This window comes from Thermobia domestica, chromosome 16 (assembly GCF_964235325.1).
Source record: "Thermobia domestica chromosome 16, izTheDome1.hap1.1, whole genome shotgun sequence".
Lineage (NCBI taxonomy): Eukaryota > Metazoa > Arthropoda > Insecta > Zygentoma > Lepismatidae > Thermobia > Thermobia domestica.
This window is the reverse complement of record NC_137469.1, coordinates 79,811,944-79,834,436: the sequence shown is the minus strand read 5'-3', so window position 1 is coordinate 79,834,436 and position 22,493 is coordinate 79,811,944. Positions and strand designations below refer to the sequence as shown.

At 34.6% G+C, this 22,493-nt stretch overlaps 1 protein-coding gene and 1 long non-coding RNA gene across 2 annotated transcripts in view; one reads left to right on the top strand and one right to left on the bottom strand.

Moving 5' to 3' along the window:
- LOC145673191 (uncharacterized) overlaps positions 1-1,528 on the top strand; it is a 65,025-nt gene extending 63,497 nt beyond the window's left edge. Inside the window, exon 4 of the long non-coding RNA XR_014128730.1 lies at positions 696-1,528. This is a non-coding gene — a long non-coding RNA (uncharacterized LOC145673191). The remainder of the gene's footprint in view (positions 1-695) is intronic.
- The window catches only part of LOC145673192 (uncharacterized), a 473,383-nt gene that overhangs the window by 406,593 nt on the left and 44,297 nt on the right, over positions 1-22,493 (bottom strand). The window lies entirely within an intron of this gene.

Genomic DNA, 22,493 nt, shown 5'->3' with positions numbered 1-22,493 from the left:
CAGTGAAGATATTCCCCATCTTGATCCAGTTCTTTGACTATAAATCTTGTGGTATTAAAATTAAAGTAATTGAATTGAAAATTGTCCCTAATGAGAGACCTGAAATTATTGCTTCGTACATAATGGAAGTTCTTAAGAAAAGAGGCATAGTTCGTAAATGCGTATCTTTTTCTGGAGATAATACAAATACAAACTTCAGAGGAATTGGTAGAAAAGAGAGAAATAACATATTTAGCTGTTTGAAAAGGGAACTAAATCCCAAACTTCTGAGAGTATGATATCCTGCTCACGTCTTATAACAGTGTCCAGCATGGTATTGACACTGGTTTTAGTGTTGATGTGGAATCCATAGTTTTGAAAATATTTAATTATTTTTCCATATATTCTGTTCGTACAGAGAATTTGAAAGAATTTTGTGATTTTATAGATATTCAATACAGGAATCTGTTGTGCCATTCAAAAATTAAGTGATTGTTCTTATTTTCAAACTACATTAATTGAAATGTCTCCAGCTTTGAAGACTTATTTCCTTAACCATGATGTGCGTCCCCCACTTAATACGTTCCTTTTTAGAACACGAACTTAGTGAGGCAATGTTATGGTTTATTCACTCACTTAGGTCAGTTTGCCACTATAACATTCTTGCTATGGAAAGGGAGAAGAATTCAGTATCTGAAGTTATGTCTATTTTACAGAATTTTTTACAGGTAATACAGAAGAGACGAATGCGTCATTTCAAATCTCTAAAAAGTTCGAGAAAAAAATAAAAGAGAAACGAGATGAAGAAGGGTATGACGTGGAATGTAAGAAACAGGAGGATGAAATACCTCATGTTTATATGTCACTTGTAGAATATCTTCAGAAGTGGATACATCAGTATGAACAATTCTGTATTTTTAAGTAGATGGATCAGTGCTAAGTTGGGAATATGTGAAAAGAAAATGATCGTTTATGTAAATGATAAACTAAATAGTGTTGGAGTGAAAGTTGACGATGTTAAAGCCTTTGATTAATTTTGTAGCTTTTAAGAGATTCTTAAATGCCAGTACTGGTAATTTAGCAAATGGTGAACAGGTACCGTATCTAGCAATATTTGGGTTAAATACTTTTCTGAATCAAGAAATGAAAAATGTTTTTCAGAGTTACTGAAAATTGCTGAATTGTTTTTCTCATTGGCTAGCCATAATGCTAGCGTTGAAAAAGTTTCCTCTTATTAATAACAGTGGATAAAGGAAAGGAATAGATTATCCATAGGAACAATTAAAAGTATTGCATGTGTAAGGTTATAATTTTCAGAAATATTCATGTTGCGATTTCTATGATTTCCTTTCGAAAAATAAATAAATCTTAATGGAGATAGGAGCATTAAAGAAATAGGATACAGCTGAAAATGAAAGCAAATCCAATTAAACATGAGTAATTTGTATGAGAAAATATTTATACATCATTGGTGTATCAGTGTAGCGTTTTAAGTTTATTACAGTAATATAATATACCATATTTTCTACTTAAATAAAGTTTTGTACGCATTCTTACCTTTCAAACAATGATATTTTTGTTCATAATGCCATGTTTAAGAAAGGAGTGTAAAATTTACAAATATTTCTTAAAGCTCTCAGAATGTTTGTCTACATTATATATAAACTCTTAACCCTTTCTCGGTATGATAGTGTGTGATAATGCTTATTAGTCTTACAACCACTTCATCAACTTGAAACGATCATAGGCAACGCTCTAAGTCCACAATAAAGCTATTTTCAGTATACGTTAATCACGAAAGTATTGATATTATTTCGGCCTACGTTATTTTAGACAAACGTCCTCGTTTTTCAAGTCAGTAATCTGATCACCCTATGTCAATTGCAACAGCACACAATAGTACAGGGTAGGAAGACGTACCTGTGACATCTTACAGTAACTACCATCTTGTGGATTCTTGGGGAGACTCCTGATGCCATGGAATGCACGTAGTTTGTAATGTACTATTGTATACAGTTGCAATTAACAGAAACACTTTTGGAACGACATTTTTTCTTTTTTCCTCGTGCTATATCTTTATGTTGGTATGAGTTCATCCATCTCCCTACATGTAATGTTTATATATGAACTAACTTTCCATTTGTATATTTCAGAATTTTTAAAATTCTTTACCATTTTCGAGAAAAAATGGTTGCCATGACTTTTGCAAAGACCCTCGTATGTATACGTTGATATGGACAACAGTCTGTAAAGTATGACAGTAATTTGTTCAACGGCCAGACCTGCACATTTAACTTGTGGCCAAGATTTGTGGCCAGACATGTATAGACATATTCTATACAGTTGTCATATAATACGTAAAGAAGCCATTACTAGTGGACGTATTCTCAAATATAAAGAGGAATTTTGTGAAAAATAAAAAGGTAAATGCAGAAAGTCTTCGGAAAATACATCAGTTTATACTTTATCTTAAGTGTTATCATTGAACATTTAGTGAGTAAACTACGTTTTAATTAGTTCCGGAAATTATAATATAACAAACTTACGGCTAATATATATATATATATATATATATATATATATATATATATATATATATATATATATATATATATATATCGTATATACTTGAAATCAATTTTATGAGCAGTAAATTACGGTAGTTTCATAGTTAGTAGAAATACATCAAAATTCTGAGATGAAATATGTTCTATAATGCTTTAGTTGTTAGCTGTACGTTTAGATAACCTATGTAACAAAAAAAAGTATTTTTTTCATAACGAACTAATAGGACAACCAAGTTGATCCTAGCTGGCTTTTCATTCACTACGAAGGACATAAAATTATTTTACTTTCCCGGAGTTTCAAACAAATATATTATGAGAACACATACTTCAATATAAGTAAACTCTTTAATAATAGCTATTAATTTTGTTTTCTCGTATGTGGAGTTTCGTTGGATTTCTATTTAATGAAAATTGTGTAGTTTGTTGGAACTTCCAAGAAAACTTGTGGCATTTTGTTGCTATGGTAATATTGGTTGTCTAGTTTGCTGGATTTAGCTGTGACACTGTAATTTTCCTCAAATGGAGTACTGTTTTATTTTCCTAAAACACCTACTTGCTTGCACAGAAACCACAAAGCTTTATGATTATGCTGTGAAGACTTCATAGGTTATTATTCAAAATATCATAGGAGTTCCTGCTTATGTTTGGTTTCGATTTTTGTTGAGGACCAGAAGGCAAACGTAACAAATGCAGTACGTCAAGTTTATACTGTAATTTGGTTTGTTGGTATTTTAGCTGTTCATGATAACATAACGGATTTTACTTTATTAAAATGCGTCTTACGTCTCCTATTATGATACAGGGTATACTTCCTTAGGGGGATCCAATATTATAACTGGAATAGTAATCTACCACTAAAATTTCCAACAAAGGAATAAGAATAAAAGTCCTATTCTTGTAGCACTGAATTCATGTATAAACCAGTTGAGAATTCTTCGAGAGCATTGCCAGAACAAACTTGCCAGAAAGAATGGAGAGATGGAGCAGGAACGAATGCCAAAACCGCGAATGTGCAAATTTTGCTATTTTCACCTAAGTGGAGTTTCATGCTATTTAGGGCAAACAGATTTCAATACCAAAGTCCCATTTGTGAAATATAAGTATATTAGAAGTTATCGTCAATTCCTAAAACATGTGCCTAAATTTATATAGGCCTACTGATTTTTCGGGGTCAAAGTCAGCACATTCTCGATTTTGGCATTGGATCGACGTATGTAAAAGTAATTCTTTATATCCGCACCTTCTTCTGTTTCTTGCAAAATTTGCAAAATATCAACTCTCTATGACTTACGGATCCCGTGATATGGCTCCTTAAATCTCCCGAAATTCAAACTTTCTTTGGCCAATATCTGGAGATGGTGACCAGTTGGCCAGTGGCCACCAGTCACTATTTGGTACCAAAATGTTCACCATCATCTTGGGGTATTGATCACCACCAATATAGTCTCTCTATCACTTACGATTCCCGAGAGTCTTGGTTCCCATCTCTCTATGACTCATTGAATCTCCCGAAATCGGAACTATTTTTTGGCCAAGATTTTGGGAACGGTAAGCCATAGAGAGACGATATTGGTGTTAATCAATACCCAAGATAATGGTAAACATTTTGGTACCGACATTAACTAGTGACTACTGGCCAAACTAGTGGCCAGTTGGACAGTAGCCACTGGTTACTAGTTAGTACCAAAATATTCACCATCCTCTTAGGTATTGATCAACACCAATATCATCTCTATAACTTATGGTTCCCGAGAAATGGGTCCTTAAATTTCCGGAAATCAGCCATTTTTTATGCCAATATCTCGGGAACGGTAAGAGGGAAGCGAAAAATTCCACCACTTTCTCATATAGTTTTTGATGCTCTATCGAATGGAGGGCTTAAAATTAAAAAGAAATTGCAAATAACAGACACACACACAGAGAGAATTCAGTAATGAACTTTTTGGTTAATTGAAAAACCTACGTAATATTTTCTCTTACCATTTTTCTGTATAAGATTTAATGTTCAAACCGGAAGTGATAATACTGAATCCATATTTTGAAAAAAAGCTACATCTTGTTTTCCTTGTCATTTTTTTCTGTACGAGATGTAATGTTGAAACCGGAAATGGTGGCAGATACCTTACTTTTGGTTACAATGGTCAGAGAAGAACGGAGATGGAACCTCAAGACGCAGAATTCATATTAAGAACAATTTCACGCTCTTTATGGTTTTTAAACTTCACAGTTATGCTATGTGTAGGGTCTAACGTGTAAGTATTAGTAGTCTTGTGGAACACTGTGTTTATCTGTCTGTGTCGACAGGTCTGTGATAAAAATAGTAAGAAACAGCAAAACTGACTTCTTGATATGGACTCGGTTACGGTATTTCAATGAGTCAGTTATAAAGCGTTTTTCTCAAAGTGATTATTTACTGTTTCCTCGTGATTATTTACTGACTGTTTCCCCAAAGTGATTATTTACTGTGACCTATATCTTAATTACTTTCTGTGTGTTTAACCATTTGCGATTTTATGTCGGATCTTATCCGTCATAATGATTTTAATGTTGTGTTGCGATCGAAAGATGTCCGACAATATTTTGTTACCTTCTAGCCCTCACATACCTGTTGGAGTGTGTTCTGGCGCGTTTTTTCATGTAGTAGGAACTCAGTCAATAGATAGCGGAAGTTGTATTCTCAGTTTTATTTTGATGTAACATGTATTTTATAGGTGATCGTGCGTTGTATAGTTCTGAATATATGAAAATATCAGGAAGAACACGTGTAAACAACGAGGATATTCAACACATTTAGGACAGTGAGGTACCCAAAATATGTGGCCAAAAATATGTATTATTTTTTATATACAAATTATAACAAATTGTTGCTATGTGAACACAAAATTATCAGAAACTGTAGCCTACATCTTGCGCAAACGACAAACAGTAAAATATTTTTCATAAATACAACTTTTAAGGGATAGCACGAATAATAGAAAATATCAAAGAGGCATAATATGGCTATTCCCAACACTCTGTTTGTACCATGAGCATAATATGAAAACAGGTAACTTGTTTATAAAGAGGTATGAGTGCCCGATCAAAACTGATTACAAATATGAACCTTCGAAGACAATCGATAGAAAATTAATGTCATTTTTGTCTGACTAGCTAAAAAATTGCCATAGAAAATAAAGAAATAAATAAGTAAATAAACAATAAAGAAATAAATATAAAACAAAACAAAACATCACTGATTTACACAAGTCATATTTCGTTTTCCTTTTTGATATTAATCTTCATTTGATTTCTCGTCTGATCTACTATCCATTATAAGCTACGTCTTCGGTTTACCTGAATGCAAAGTTGGAGTTGTTTCGTTGTGCGATGATTCATCTCAGTAAATGAATGTTTCAAAGGCAGGTATAGGAAATAAATAATTACATTGCAAGTCTTCAAAATTCAGAAAGATTGTTGGATGCTTATCCCAACACTGTTCATGAATTGACAAATCGCAACTCTTAAAAATGTAATAAATTTATAAAACATGAGATATGGCAACAATTGGAAAGTGCCACTTGGAATCGTAAAACATGCGCTGAAAATTAGGAGTGTTGCCAATTTGAAAGATCGAATAATGGACGTTTGGTCCACAATAGAAGCAGTCCTAAATTCACACTGGTTAACTATAGAACAAAAATAAGCATACCATTGACTTATTGAACATTTGCTATTAAGATGAGGTGTCACATTATATGGTTTTCATTTTTCAAAACTTCACTTTAATTCAAAATGGCGGATTTCAATATGGCTGCCGTCAAGGTTGCCCTTACCGTATCACTTGCCTTTAGGCCTAATATGTATTACCGAAGCTTTTATCCACTTATTTTCATTAATACGCGCCGTTAGAAGCGGAGGTAAGGGACTTACGCACATAGTAAGTACGTATAAACAATTAATATGTCTGTAACTTTTCCCAAAATGTGCGTATCTTAAAACTAAGTACTGTACACCATTGTTTTCCTGATTAAATTCTAGCCCGATTTATGTATCACATTACCCTATTCCCATATAAGAAACTTGACCTTAATTCGAAATGGGGGATTTCAAGATGGCTGCTGTCAAGGTGATACCTACCATACGACTTCCACCTAGGCCTTATATGTATCTATATGGTTGTTCTTTCATTAACACTCCGTTTATAAAGGGTAGTAAGGGACTTCTGCAGTAATCTCTAATAACCACATCATAACTTTTAAAAATTATAAAAAATAGAAAACATGCACCATGGCAAAAATTTCTGTCATCACAAATAATGCATACATGCTCTCTATCAGAAAAAAAAAAAACATTGAAATCAGAACCGAACAATTGGGCGATGTCCCTTGTTAGTCTAGTGGGCAAAGTGTGTAGTGATGGTTGATCGGGTCCCGGATGGAATGCACTATAGCGGTCAGGTCCCATTTTAAACGCAGGTCTCGTCTTATATACATTTGTTGCTGATGGAGGACATAAATATAAACCAGTCAATCATTTGTATCGTTTCGCTTCACTGTACCTCATTTCTTCTACTTTGGAGGATAATATTTAAAAAGAACCAAAGTAGTACCAAAACAACGTATGGAAAAGATAAAATACTACAAAATTATTATATTCTTTCCTTTACATTTCTGAAAGCACGTACTGGAAAATTTAATTACTGAATATGATAAAATATACTACAAATTTAAATATAATTAATTTTGTGTTGAAGAAAGGAATAGTTTTACATCGCTACATTGACGCAAACTGTAACGAAGTGGGGTCCCAAATGTTTTCTAGACTACCAGAAAATTTTCATTCCCCTCTGCAGGAATGGAAGCTTCCTCTTCTGTATGACTGACCAGAAAACTTGGAGGTTCTCACAACAGATACTTAGCAGTCAAGTTACCTGCTACATGGTACGTTTTGTATCTCGTCAATGCTTTTCCGCAACACATGCGTTAATACGTATAGGATAGGTTCCTCGTACTTCAGTGATTTTTAATCCGCTAGATGATACTGGTGCTCTCTGTCTTGTGCCAAAGCACAAAGAACCTCTAGAATGCAAGAAGGAAATTTTAAAGTCGTATTTTGAGGAATTTCCATAGTAAATTATGCTTAAATTGTTTGTTTACCGACGGTATAAACTCGGTAACATAAATATATCTCCATTGACCCAAACCCTTGTAAATCGCCCTTAAAGATAGGCCAGATAAATAATAATAAACTTTGTGTTATTTTGCATTCTCTATTCAATCTAATTGACTTACATTTTCTAGTAAGTATAGGGTAGCTGTGATAAGCCTGAGTATTGATTCCGCAATGCATATAGAATAGATATTATACAACTTTCTTTTATTTCTTCAGAATGAAGCTTACAAAGCTGCTATAGTCACAGTCGATTAATATATTTCATTACCAAATTTTTGTTCACAAGGTGTAATTTCAGAGAAAGAAAAGGACTTCGGTATACAGGAGTTCTTTATATTTTATTTACCAAACCATCACGTGTCTAGTGCACAAATATTGAACGAGAATTATGAATTTTAACAAGTTTTGTACTTTAATTTGCCACTGAAATACCGTGCCCTCCGTCATCTTTTTATTTTTTTAAAGCCTGTCATATGCTAACCTTGCACTTACCTTGGATATCTTTACCTGTGAAAGAGGTTTCGATCCACATTGTGCAAAATTAAACTCTAAATAGTTTTTAATGTTTGTATTAACATCGTTAATTTTTGCTATTACCGTTGTTACATGTTTCATGTAGTTTTTGAACTGTCATTACTTATTTCAGTGTATGGTCAACATGCTGTATCTGGAAATACACATGAGCTCCTTCGTGGCTAAGCGGTTAGCGTACGCGCCTTTGGCGTGGGAGACCCGGGTTCGATTCCCGGCGGGAACTCATGTGGTTCAAATTCCACGTTAATCAGTATTTCCACGTCTCATACAGCCTCACTGCTGAACGAGTCGTCAAACTCAAAATCAACTCAAGTCAACTGGAAATACACATATAAATATAGTGTCTCAGTGTTGGACCGCTTCCTCTGGTGCGTGAGATCCTGATTCGATTCCCGGCCAAGGAAGTTTGTGGTGGACAACATCGTGTCCGTGGGTTTTCCCAGAGTATTGTCGTTTCCTCCCACATTCTCATTCCGCCAATTCACTTGCCTTAATCATAATTCACTTGCCTTAATCATCCGTCTCCCTTAGCTTAAAGGCATAATCGTGAGACGTTAAACTAAAAGAATTAATTTAATTTAGAAGATTTCAAATAAATAAATATTTCTGTTTTTTTTTTTTTTTTTTAATGCAATGTTTATTAATTTTAAATAATACTGAGCAACTGTTATACCAACAAGCATAAAATGTATTTTTTACCTTTTCTCAACTATCAACAATATCCTTTAAATACCGTTTTCTCTTAATTGATTAATTTTAATTATTTTAATTATTTCAAATAAGCAAACAAACCGTAGTAATGTAAATTCCAAGGACATTTAACTTAATAACATTATCTGTAGCAGAAACGCGAAAAGGGGAGATTTCAAGGTCGTTAGTGTATTTTTACGATCTTAAGCTTTGTTTAACAATACTTATTATACATATATAACTACAGTGCAATCAGCACGCATGGTCTCCGGGTGTATGAGAAGTTGTAAACATAGGACTTTTTAAAATAAGTTAATTAATTCTACATTATTTTTAGCGTCTAACACACAAAAAAGTTGTCCAAAGATAAGGCATAATATCAATTGATGCATTTTATTGAACCGGAGAAATTGACGTGAGGGCAAAACTTCATGCATAATTCTAAGAAGAATTGAGAGAAATGGTCTTTTTTGAAAACATAAAAGTTTATTATGAACGAGAAGTATGCCATTTATTGAAGCGAAACTACCTAGTAATACTGAAGTATACTCTGGATATAGTATACAACAGTTCCTCATCATTTCCCGAGGACTCACGAAGTTCAGTCGTTTACGGATTATTCATTGAGGATCTAGGAACTTGAAAATGGGGTAACAAAGCGACTTTCATTTACTTATCGACTGAAACTTGTACATGATATACCACCATTTCTGTACGTGGGGCAAGAGTTAGAACTATCCTCGAGTACGGAACACGATGAGGAACTGTTGTATACTATTACCTATACTCTTATTAAGCTCTTCATTTATGATGGTAGAAAGATGACAATACATCGTATGGTTAATGAGACATAATATATGATATGGTACAGTCCGCAGCAAAAAAACCTGCAACATGTAAGTTTATTGTGAAACTACGCATAACAGCGCAGGGAATCAACATAACGTCTAAGTGGCACGAATCTTGCCAGGAAAAACCTCGGCGTCCTCCCCTGTACATTTATTTTGAAGCAAGAGACTTCGTCGTTTCACAATAAACTTACATGCTCATGTTGTAGGTTTTTTTGCTGCGGACTGTACAATACATAGTATAGTTCAGCGTTTCTCAATCATTTTTCCCTTTGGGGCACACCAAAATACGTTTCAAACTTTCGCAACACCACTGCATGTGAATTTTTCCTATATGCAAAAAAGCAAACACATAAAATACATACAATATATATATATATATATATATATATATATATATATATATATATATATATATATATATATATATATATATATATATATATATATATATAATTATGGAATGACTATGAGATAGGAATTTCGCAAGCAAATTACATAAGGCTCTTGAATAGAAACATATTAACATAAAAGAAACTTATGACTCTTAAGCAGGAATATGAGAAAGAAATATTATCATCAGAAATATAAGAAGATATCAAACTTAGAACTTGTGAGATATTTGTCCCTGGGAATTTTTGCAAAACATATCCATGCGTGGATGAACTCTTGACAGATACATTCTCATGTCCAGTGTTTGTTCCCAAAGAAAAATGAACAGCGTTAAAAGCAAACTTTCCAGCTTTAAACTTAGAAGACAAGTGTGAAATCAAGTGGATTAGCGATAAATTTTTGTTTTCTTCTAAAGATGCTTTCTTTGTGAAAGGTCTTAGAAGACATTAAAAATCTCGGGACACACCTGACATGTATTCACGACACAACGGTTGAGAAACACTGGTATAGTTAATACACTATAATTTTCATTTATTCTTAAATTTTAATTTCTGTTTAATTGAAAAACTGAAATATTGACCAAAGATAAGATATACGAGTATATCAGTTGATAGATCACATCATGCCGAACAAAATAACATTCATCAGAGTAAAGTTTCATGCGTAGTTTTCGAGAAAATTAAAATAAAAGATCTTTCATGGCGCTAAAAGCCATATCGTTCCCTACCAACAATAAATGAAATATTTTATCTTTCTAAAATAAATTGTTATTCACTTATATACTGAATATGTAGCAAAACTCACTGGTAATTAGCAGATTATATCTATTGATGTTTATTTTTTTCATTGGTGACAATCATAATCTCTACGCACATACTACGTTGAAAATTATACAGAATATCAATCAACTTCTGCAGATTTTCTCGTCGTGAGAGGATTGTTCTTATTATATTTTTTTAAAATCAAAAGTAATATATATATAAATGAAATTTCTCTAGAATATTATTTAAAACCACTAAAATCATACTAAAACACATAATATCACGTGTGCGGAGTTGGTCTCCACACTTTCAATTTTTGACTCAAAACCGGAGACTGTCGTTTGTTTTTCGTTTGTTATTGAATGTTTTGAAGGGAAAAAATCGTTTATTTCGAAGAACTTAAAGAGATGTTTAGAAACTTAAGGTAGGGAGTGATAAATTTCACACTGTTCTCTCAAATTTGAAATTTCGACTCAAAATCAAAATCTATCTCCTGTTTTTTCGTTTTTTGTTGATTCTTTTGAAGAGAAAAATAGTTTGTTTAAAAAGACGGAGAGATATTTAGAAACTTAAGTTGGGAATTGTCTAACTTCACACTGTTCCCTCAAATTTGAAATTTCGATTCAAAACCAAAATCAATCTATTGTTATTCATTTCTTATTCATCGTGTTGAAGAAAAATCCTTTACTTCGAGAAACATAAAAGAGATATTTAAAACATGAATTTGGGAGGCCGAATTCACACTAGTCCTCAATCTTCAAATTCCCATCAAAAACCAAAATGAATCGTTTTTGATTTGACATTTAAAAGTACAGGGGTAGTGTGAAGTTGTCTCCTCAATTTTATTTTCTCAATATCTCTTTATGTTTTCTTTTTCGAAACAAACTATTTTCTCTTCAAAACAATCTATAACAAACGATTCGGTTGGGTTTAAAATAAACATTTGAAAGTGGACGGGGGAGGGGAAATTTCCCTCACGTCATAACTTACTTCTTAAGGTACTTTTATTGAGCTTGAAAATTAATTGAAGTACACATACGAGGTTACTTTCAAAAGTTTCAGGTCAGACACTAAAGCATTGCGTATCTGGTAATAAACTGTTCATAGTGCCATCTATGAAAGAAATACTGTACCAGTTTCAACTGTCTAGTCATGTCATTTCGTTTGGTGGCAAACATTTGAATTAGTCGTTCTGCCTTGAGCTCGCACACTGCACGACAATGCTGCATGGCTGTTTCGGCCGACCCTTAGGCCCGCTCCATCATCAACGTAGACGCAAGCCACACAATATGTTAAATATTATCTTTGTATTGTATCCATGAACAAAATGAGAGTGATTATAGTAAAAAAAATATCAGCATCAAATACATGTAGCTAGGTTAATAGTTTGCTTTACACAATATTAATGCTTAAATCTAAATATAGTTACTGCCATTGGACTATTTTGAAATAATTAAATTCAAACAATACACTTTTCAAGTTGTAATTAACCTAAATAATTAAACTAACTTAATCCTCACAATATTTTGAAATCGGTAAACTGCGTGCACACAGTATTGCTAAAATGTTGACTCAAAAAGTCACTAAATAGGGGTGAAAAGTCGATATATATTACAATACCTTGACAATAATGCCCTTTTAGTACAACATATATGTTGTACTTTATGATCAATATCACTTCAAAGAAAATAAAAATGTTAAAAAAAAACATATGAAAAAAGTTCAAACAGAAAAAGCTTTACACCCACTTCACCGTTTACTTGAGCTTTTAGAAATAATTGGTAATGTTGTATTATTTAGGGGTGCCCACAAGGCGGGCTATGACGCAAAGTGCGTCATTGAAATATTTCGGGGGTTAAAAATCTGTATAAATATGTTTGAGGGAGTGTAAAAATTAATCGAAAAGATTTTCTTCATGGAAGAACACCTACGGGTAGACAATTGGGGGGGGGGCTGCGTCATGGACATAAGGGGGGTTGACACCACTGTATTATTTGTACACCTCAACGGAAGCTCTGCGAACTAAATGACATAGATGGTTAAAATTGTTCTTAGTTGGAGAGCAAGACGTAGCCTATCAGAAAACAGAATGGGATTCTGGAGATTTCATGTGTAATATAGGCTGTATATTTGCCGAATTCATTGACGCTTCAAACAAGTAAAAGAAAAACGAACATATAAAAAGTGATTCTAACTAATAGTGCTTGATTTGTTCAAAATACGAAAGTCCCTAGATTTAAAAATAAGTCGCCAAATCGTCATTTAAAAATCACCGAAAAAGCCGCTAATCGGAATTATTATTTTTCGTCGCTATTCTGGAAGTCGAATCCCCTAGATTTAGTGACTTTTATCCCAAATTGGCAACACTGCTCACACAGTTTATTAATTGGCAACGTTGGTATAGACATCTGTTAGCATCAGTCACATAAGTGATAGTTCTGATAGCGACGTCTATCAGCGTAACATTTTTATTATTAGAATTAGTGTGACGCATACACAGTTTGAGACGATTGCCGTTTATCATTACGATCAAATTTGTTACGTTTTTGAATTACGTTTTCAAACGTATCACATACTTATAAATCATCCTGTACTGTATGAACTGAATTACTTTTAATTCAATTCTCTTAGGCTAAATTTAAATAGAGATTTTTCATGAACGGTTAAATTATCATAGCTTCCCAGTATAAAAGTAAATACATCAAACACTTTTAAATTTAACAGAAAGAAAGTTAACTACAATACAATTAGGTTTTGAAAATTATTTTCCACAATGACAGTTAAAAAAAAAAGATATAACATGTGTAAAGTTTTTTTGCAATAGCATTGTAAACAAGTTTATAGCATGTAAACACGTTTCACATGACACGACAAACCAATTATACAGTTCCATGAACGTGTGCTACTCCGGAAAAACACAGAGAACCTCTAACGAGGCGTACTGTTAACTTAAAAATATATTTTAACATCCGTCTTCATCTATGTCAATTTTAGTGGCGGTTCTTGAGGAAAAGTTACATCGATAGAAATTGAAATCTATATCACTTCAAACTAAGGACAAAACATTTACCTAATGTATTCCTTCTTATATGCCAGGGGCGGATCCACGGGGGGGGGGGGGCGATCGGGGCAATCGCCTCCCCAGAAGAGAAAATTTTCTTATTTTATATATAAATAAAACCCATTCTATAGTTTGAAGTCTTAAAGCTAGCTCTAAGTAGCAGTATTACAATTCACCCACCCCCAGAAGTCCGTCCTGAATCCGTCCCTGGCAAGAATTAGAACGTTAAGTAGAGTTTCTTCCCTTAATTTAAAGTGATAGAAGTTTATTTATTTATTTTTTAAATTTTTTTTTTACAGATGTGACCTCCTTCAAGATCCGCCACTAGCCAACACTTATTGATGCAGTATTTTAGAAAATATGGCTCAGTGCTTTGAGTCTATTTTGTTCCATCACGTAACGTTTCCCAGCACTTGTAAGTTAAATGTCTCAGCTTATTCATTCGCACAATATTGGGTTACGAACGCTGTAATTATTTTGGAGTTCAGGGCTATGTAACGTCCTCCATTTACCTACTTGTTCATTCCTTTTTGCTTCACGATTTTACTCAAATTCTTATTTTATTTAGAGCTCCCTTATGGCTAAGCGGTTAGTGTACGCGCCTTTGGAGTGAGAGACCCGGGTTTGGGAGCTTCTGTGGTTTGGATCCTATGTTAAACTGTAGATTCAAATCTCATATAGCCTCGATGCTGAAAGGAACTGAAATCAATGTAAATTTATTTTATTTTTGTATTTTGGTGAACGGTCAGACTATTTATCCCTAAAAATAGGTTCTGAAGTCTCACATACACTTAATGCAATATGAAAAATTATGCTTTTATAAATTTTCGCTTATATGTATAGGGAAAATAAAATTTTTATTTAGTTATTTTGCCCCGATGATGCCCTTCGGCTAAAAGAGACAGATGATTAATGAAAATGGGTGATTATACGAAAATAGGTGCAATGCGAGCAAGAGTGGATCCAGGACGGACTTATGGGGGCGGTGGGTTGTAATACTGCTACTTAGAGCTACTTTTAAGACCTCCAAACTCTGGGATGGGTTTTATTTATATATAAAATAAGAATGTTTCTTCTTCTGGGAGGGGGCAATCGCCCCCTGGATCCGCCTCTGAATGCGAGTGTGTAGGAAATGTCAGAACATTCAGAAAAGTTACAAGGAAAATGTTATGCACCAAGTGATGACATGAATCATCATGTCACCTCGATCACTCGGGTCACGGTTTTTTTTTTTTTTTAATCCCGATCATTTGCGTCTGAGTCAGACCTAATTTGATCTGGTGACTCAGGGGGATTCAGACAAATCCTGTGACCCAGAAGCAGTGTTCCCAAAGGGACGAGAAATAAAATTTTCTCGCCTCATTTTGTAAATTTTTGTAGAAGTATCGTCTCATTTTGATTCACGAAGAAGTCTTTCTTGTCTCTTATCAATTCTGGAAAGCTTTACATGTCTCGTTTTAAAAATTTATGAACAAAATTTATGCAATGACTTTTTTTTTTTCTTAATTTCATCTAAAAGCTATCCGAATCGTTCCGAGCCATTAGAACTTCATGAAGTGTGTGATATGACTACATTTAAACTATATTTATTATTGACCTATATATATAATTACTTGTGTATCTTTAAACGCCTTAAATACTCGCCATTATGTTCCTATAATCACATTATCTATTCATAAGGTCTAGTATTTATACTATGAATCATGTAAAACTAGAATAGAGGTCTGCACGGGCCGGAATTTTTAGCCCGGGCCCAGCCCGGCTCGTGAGTTTACAATGTGAGGCCCGACCAGAGTCCGAGATATGTTCGACCCCAGATCGTGTAGTAATCAAATGAGCCCGAAACAAGCCCGAAATACAGAAACTTAATAATCAACGCAAAATTGTATTTTATTTACAGCAATTAGAGGTTTAATTTTGAAGTTGTGCTTTTCAAGTCCTCCAAAGAGAACGGTGTAATATATATCGTTGTACGGTATATTTACGAAGTTAGGCCCGAAAAATATGGTTGTATATTTCAAAATTTACCACCCGAGCCCGGCCCGGATCCGAAGTGATATATGCTTAGTAGACCCGACCCCGTGCAGACCTCTACACTAGAACAGTGTTTGAGGTCTTGAGTGAACTAATGTTCCTCACAAGATTCGAGAAATTTCTAATCTCATCTCTATTTTGATCTCGAAAACGAGACAAAAATAACCACGTTTCTCGTCTCGTTTGCAATTTAAAAAATGTACCAAGACATTCAGAAACTTCGTAGCCTTACACATAGATGGCATTGCTAGCAGCAAAAATATATCATTGTTGACAATTTCCGTCCTTCAAGTGAACACACTATAAATTCCAAATCTATCTGTCAAATAGGTTAGTGCAAACTGCTAATTAAAGTAAATGTATTGTGCTTGTGTGAAAAAAAAAATGGAAAACTTGAAAAAATGTCCAGTGATTGAACATTTATTTAAAGAAGTATTAAAGTAGAAGGTAATTTTTGATTATATGGTAGATGTGTTAGGAGATAGTGCTTTTTCCTGTTCGATGGTTAGAAAAAGTTTGGTCAGTTTAAACGTGCTCGTTCAGCAGGCGCACGACCAGATTTTTGTTGTTGTTGTTGTTTGTTGGGAGTGGTCCAATCTCTGGGGGCGGGGGTCCAATACTAAAACCCACCACGTCTACACGGGTGGCGGTGGTTCAGTGGTAGAGCGTTCATCTCTAGTGCATGGGGTCCCGGGTTCAAACACGGAAAGCTACCGCTTCATCTGACAGTTGTGTGTCTACCATAGTTTCGTCAAATAAATGGCTTTCTTCTTCGAACTCGTTCCTTCGGAAATATGCACTCTACCTCATTATCACAGTTTAATTTTTCTAGTACTTCATTCACATACTCAGCAAACTGCTTTCCTTGATCAACAATGTTTTCAGGCACCAATTTGTTCAACTCCTTATTGATGCCCTCTACCATGTGGAATACAGCTAGCATATCCACTCCTTTTGTCTGAAGGTACTTAGAAACTGGAAAAATTATGTCCAACAAGTGAACAAAGAAAATACCAAATACCACAGACTCGAATTTCAACCAATATGAGATCAATCCTGATGCCACTACTTATGTATCAAATTTTCCAGAACTTACAATTGCACGCAACATAACAATTAATTCAACATGCACCCTATTCTTTGGATTACCTTTATATCCAAATAATCTCTCTACGCCTCGAATCTTCGGCCACACCGAATCCCACCCATTTTGTGATTTTTTTAATTTTTTTTTTATTTTATCATGTCCTACGTGGCTACTAGCGATGAATGATTTCCACATGTTCATTCGCTTGTAAGATTCATTTATCAAAGTAGACGACTGCTGCAGATTACCAAAAAATGTTTTCACTTCTACAACGCTCTCACATCCATTAATATTACACAAATTCAGAATGTGAGAATAACACCAAATGTATACGCTCTGCGGCGATTCATTTCGAATATAGCTCTGTAACCCTGAGAATTCACTTCTCATATTGGAAGCGCCGTCAAATGGCTCACCTGCTACTTGCGTCATTATCAACCCTAACAGTATTGCCTTGTAATTCAGGCAGGATAATAAAGAACCTTACTTATGTGAAGAAAAAGCATGGAGAATAAAGCAGGAACATCCTTTAGGGCCCAATTTCTTGGGCTTTGGGCCCCGGGCCAGACTTACTACATCACCGGTTTGCTCAGAGGAAACAGACCCTTTCCAATGCAACCACCCACATCCAAAAACTCCATGATTCATTGGTGAATAAAAGCGACCCGACTCTATACTTTTGTAGCCCGATATCTGGGATATCAGGCCCTGGGCTCGATTTGTGACATCACCGCTGTGCTCAGGAGACCACGACCTTTCCATTGCCACCTCCCACGTCCAAGAATATTGGTGAATAGATGAAACCCAAGCTCGGAACTTAGGGGCTCGATTTCTGGAACTTCGGACCCGTTTTCTGATATCAGCACTGTGCTCAGGATACCATTATTAGATTGCCACCACTCGCGTCCAACAACTCCATGTCTAACACGGTTTCCTTACCGTAGGAGAATCAGCTCCATGCTCTTTATATATTATCGATTGCACAACACATTATTGAATACATAAATTATGGACGAGTTTACATTTTCGAGTTAATAACTTACATGTATTTTTGTATTATTGATTTTTCAACAAACAAGGTTACGGATTGGGCTGGGGCTCCTTTCCCTAGTGCCTCCTCCTTCGCTATCACTGCGGGCCCGTTAGTTACACCAGTGATTACTATGAACGAGAACGGAGTTTTTAATTAGTTATAACTAATCGAGGAATATCTTAAGTGATTTTGCAGACGGCAGGGTCCACCAGGAAATTTCCGGGTATCCGGACGGCCCAGCCTGCCTCTGCTGAAAACCTTTTGGATCAATTGGGTGCAGAAATTCTATAGAAAAGACCTAGTTTAGCGAAGAAAATATAATTTTTCATGCAAACAATGCCCTGGCTCACAAAGGTGTTCTTACAATGTCCAAATTGAAGGGGTCACACAATGGACTCTTGGATCATCCACCATATTCACCAGATCTAGATCTCTCTGACTTTCATTAGTTTCCAAATCTCAAGAAACTCCTACATGGCAAGCGTTTTTCATCAAATGAATAAGTTTTAGTAGCCGTAGATGACCATTTTCGAGGTCTTAAGGACAATCACTTCAGAAATGGGGTAAAATAATTGAAAAATCGCTGGACAAAAGGTATTGAACTTAAGGGTCTTCACTATCGCTAATTTTAGAGATTTTCTGTAATATCTTCAAAACAAACAAAAATATTCGAAAAGCAGAAACATAGTGAACTAGACAATACGATTTTGCATGTGATACCGTTATCACAACTCATCAATCTGCTTTCGATTTGCAACTATAGATAGATTTAGAATTTTTTTCGGGTTCTGTAAATAGTGGCATACTAAAAGCAGATAGGTGAAATTTGCTAAAGGTATCATATGCTAAATCGTATTATCTAGTTCACTACGTTTCTGTTTTTCGAATATTTTTTATTTGTTTTGAAGATATTACAGAAAATCTCTAAAAATAGCGATTGTTCAATTTCGCTACAGAAGTATAAAGATAACGTATTTTGACACATTCATTCATGTTGTTTCTTTGTTAGGCTACGAAGTTTTTGAATGATCTGATACTTTTTTGTCTCTACTAAATGCAAGTATGAAAGGAAAAGTTAGAATACAGAGAAAACTCAGACAAAATTCTATTTACCAGTAACGACACAAGTCACCGTGTCATCTGGGTCATAATTAGACGTCGGATTTTATGCTTTTTTTTTTTTTTTTTTTTTTTTTTTTTGCTTATATGCATCTGTGTTAAACTTGATAGGGGTTTCTAACTACAATAATACAGTTGGAATTTGAAGTTTTATAGTGCATATTAATGCATATTTCCAAGGTTAGAGCATATATTATTGCTAAAGAGTATATTAAGTATATTCTGTAAGTTTTAATTTCAGACGTTATAGCATGGAATAAATGTAGTTTTAATTTGTACTTTCAATGCATTTACATGTCTATGCATCAGAACGGGTTTTTGCATGGCAAGATAGAAGAGTGCCTAGTTTATGGAGGACCAATAATGTTAGCAACCGATCAGCAGAGCATAGACGGTTACAACTGCCAAGACGTTGACGAGAAATCTGATAATGATAAAGAAATTGCAATATCGTGTCCATCAGTTCAGAAACAAAAGACGCGAGGAATGCTTAGCTCTAATTGATAGAGCTCCAATCAGCTCCTGGTGAATTCAGGCGTACTGTGAAAAAATAAATTGACGTGTGTTATTGCCAGAAATTTCAACTATAAAACAATTGAAGCCATGGGAAAATACCTTTAAGGATTAAATTTCAGCTTGTCTGTCTACCAATGTCACAAACTGTCACCAATAAATGAAGAGCAGCATTTTGTGATACGCTGTAACACTAATTACGGGAAGGAGTAAATCCTAAAAAAACTAAAGCTTTTTTTTTTACAGTGGAAACATGTAGAAAAGTGAGACACGTATTAATTTGTGTAAAGTAAATCTACCCTACGTTCCATCTCTGTATGTAGTGACTTCAGGAACCATATTTCTCAGGTATGTAATACTACCATACAAATGTGAAGAAAAACTAGAGATCGTGTTCTCATATCACTATCTTTATTTTAATCTCATAATTTGTGTGTGTTTTAAAAAGTTAGGAGTATCGGTATATAAACTGTAATTGTCATAAAAATAAGATCTAAAGAAAAGTCCTTGAAGTAGTACACTTTCGATGTTATATTTCACCTACAAAACTTTGTCACAACTATGCTGCATGTTTGAAAATGCTCTCTTTTATTGCATTGTTACTGTATATTAAGTGCATATTTTAACAGATTTAAGAGCACAGTTGCATACATATTTCATGAATTTTAAGTGCATAAAAATCCGATGTCTAGCTATAATTTTTGTTTCCGTCATTTGGATCCGAGTATCGTCTCTGAGATTCGGTGACTTAGATAGACTCTTAGACAGACTCGGAACCCCAGAAGACACCTAAATCATATCAACTATGCAGCATTGTTCAAAGTAAAACATTAGCTTAGAAGAATAGCCAAGGCTTAACCTTAGGAAAACAGCCTCAAAAGGAGATATCTATGCAGAATCATGATGAAATCCTTTTGAATCAATTTTAAGCTTTGTTTCTCAAGATTGATACTAACAGTAGAACGCATCAGCAGGTTTAAAAGTATGCTTCGTCTGATGGAATCAATTTTCCACGTTCTCAACCTCAACTGATTCTCTTCTAATCGGGAAGTGAATCTTGATATTTGCTTATTTTCAAAAAATTCAACCCACATAGTATGCAATACATGTTTCTGAAGGTGAATACCAAATTAGAAAAAATGAATTGAAAGTTTTACGTCCCACGGATATGCCGGTTAGGCTAAAGAAGACGGTGATGATGAGAAGTGAATGAAATGGTGGAATGAAAAAAGTGGGAGGAAACGGGAGAGTTTATGTAATACGAAGGTGGTTTATGGTAATACGAAGTGTGGCTGATTGTAGTTGTAAGCCAATTAAGGTTGATAGTGAAGAAAAAGAGTTATCTACATTCTTAAGTACATTTGAACGTTAGTTGAAATAATATTTCGCACACTTAAAATTATACCCTAACAATAGTCTTGGGATGTTTGATTGCAGAAAAATCTCGCTATCTATTTCCGTTTTCACTCCATAGCGATCAATGTTGAAACCTGAAGTAGTCCATTTTTGCCACTTCCTTTCGAATACAGGGTTAAAACAGAAGATAGTCCCTAGTCTTAGAACCCTAATCTATTATAAAGCAAAAGCATTTCTCGTTATCTCTTATCATTTTTGCTCTATGTAGACAAACATTGAAACCGGAAGTTATATATAGTGAATTATAACACTTTTGAGTTCAGAAAAGAGTTAAGGAAGAAGATTTAATGTATTCCTGGAACGCTTAAGTGATTGTAAAAAAAAAAAAAAAAAAAAAAAAGCATCTCGCTATCTATTACCGTTTTTCCTCTATAGTGATCAAACGTTAAAACCGGAAATGGTTGATTTCTACCACTACCACTTGAATATCATCTTCACCAACGAATTCAATCCTAACTCTCGATCCTCTATATTCTGGTCAAAATTTCATAGTGATTCATCAATTAGTTTTTAAGCTTTTTCTGTCTCACAAACGGGCACATACACAGATAAACAGATTATACATAAATAGAAAAGAGTTTTGGTAAATTAAATTCGCTAAAAATTTTCGAAGAATGAACCAAATCAGGAACAAGGATCAAGACAGCCATGGCAGCATACAATCAGAGAAAAGAAATTAGTTATTATTAGTTATTAGAAACTATTTAGTTATTTAGTCTTTGTTATTGTTATTATGATTTATCAGTTTTTTTTATCTTGATGAGGGAGTGGTCACGCGTAGCGTAGTCGCTAACGTTCTCGTCTTTAGTGCTAGCGGTCGCGGGTTCGATTTCAGATGGGGATACTCGGTCGAAGAAAGAGCTTTTTCAGGCCAATATCCCGAATGAGTTTTTTTTTTTTTTTTGTTTTTCTCATTCATACCAGGCAAATGCTGGGATGGTACCTAACATACTGGTCCCAGGCCGCTTCCTCCCTTCCCCAATCCTTTATTCTTTCCTATTCCTCGGATGGTGTGATCGCCGAGGGACATCATTCCTCATAAGTGACGGGCTAACATGGCCATCGATACCGAAAGCCTGGAAATCTACAAGTAATTCCTAAACGTAATTCATAATCTTGGTGAGGAAGAGGAGAGGCAAAACTCTGCACCAATGAAAGTAGAGTTTCAGTTTTTCATTCGTATTGCTAATTGATCAGCAGGCCCGTAGCCAGGAAGGGATTAGAGAGGGGCACTGCATTAGATGGTTAGTGGAATTCAGCAAGTCACTTTTTTTTTTTTTTTTTTTGTTTCGTTGTGCATTTACGAA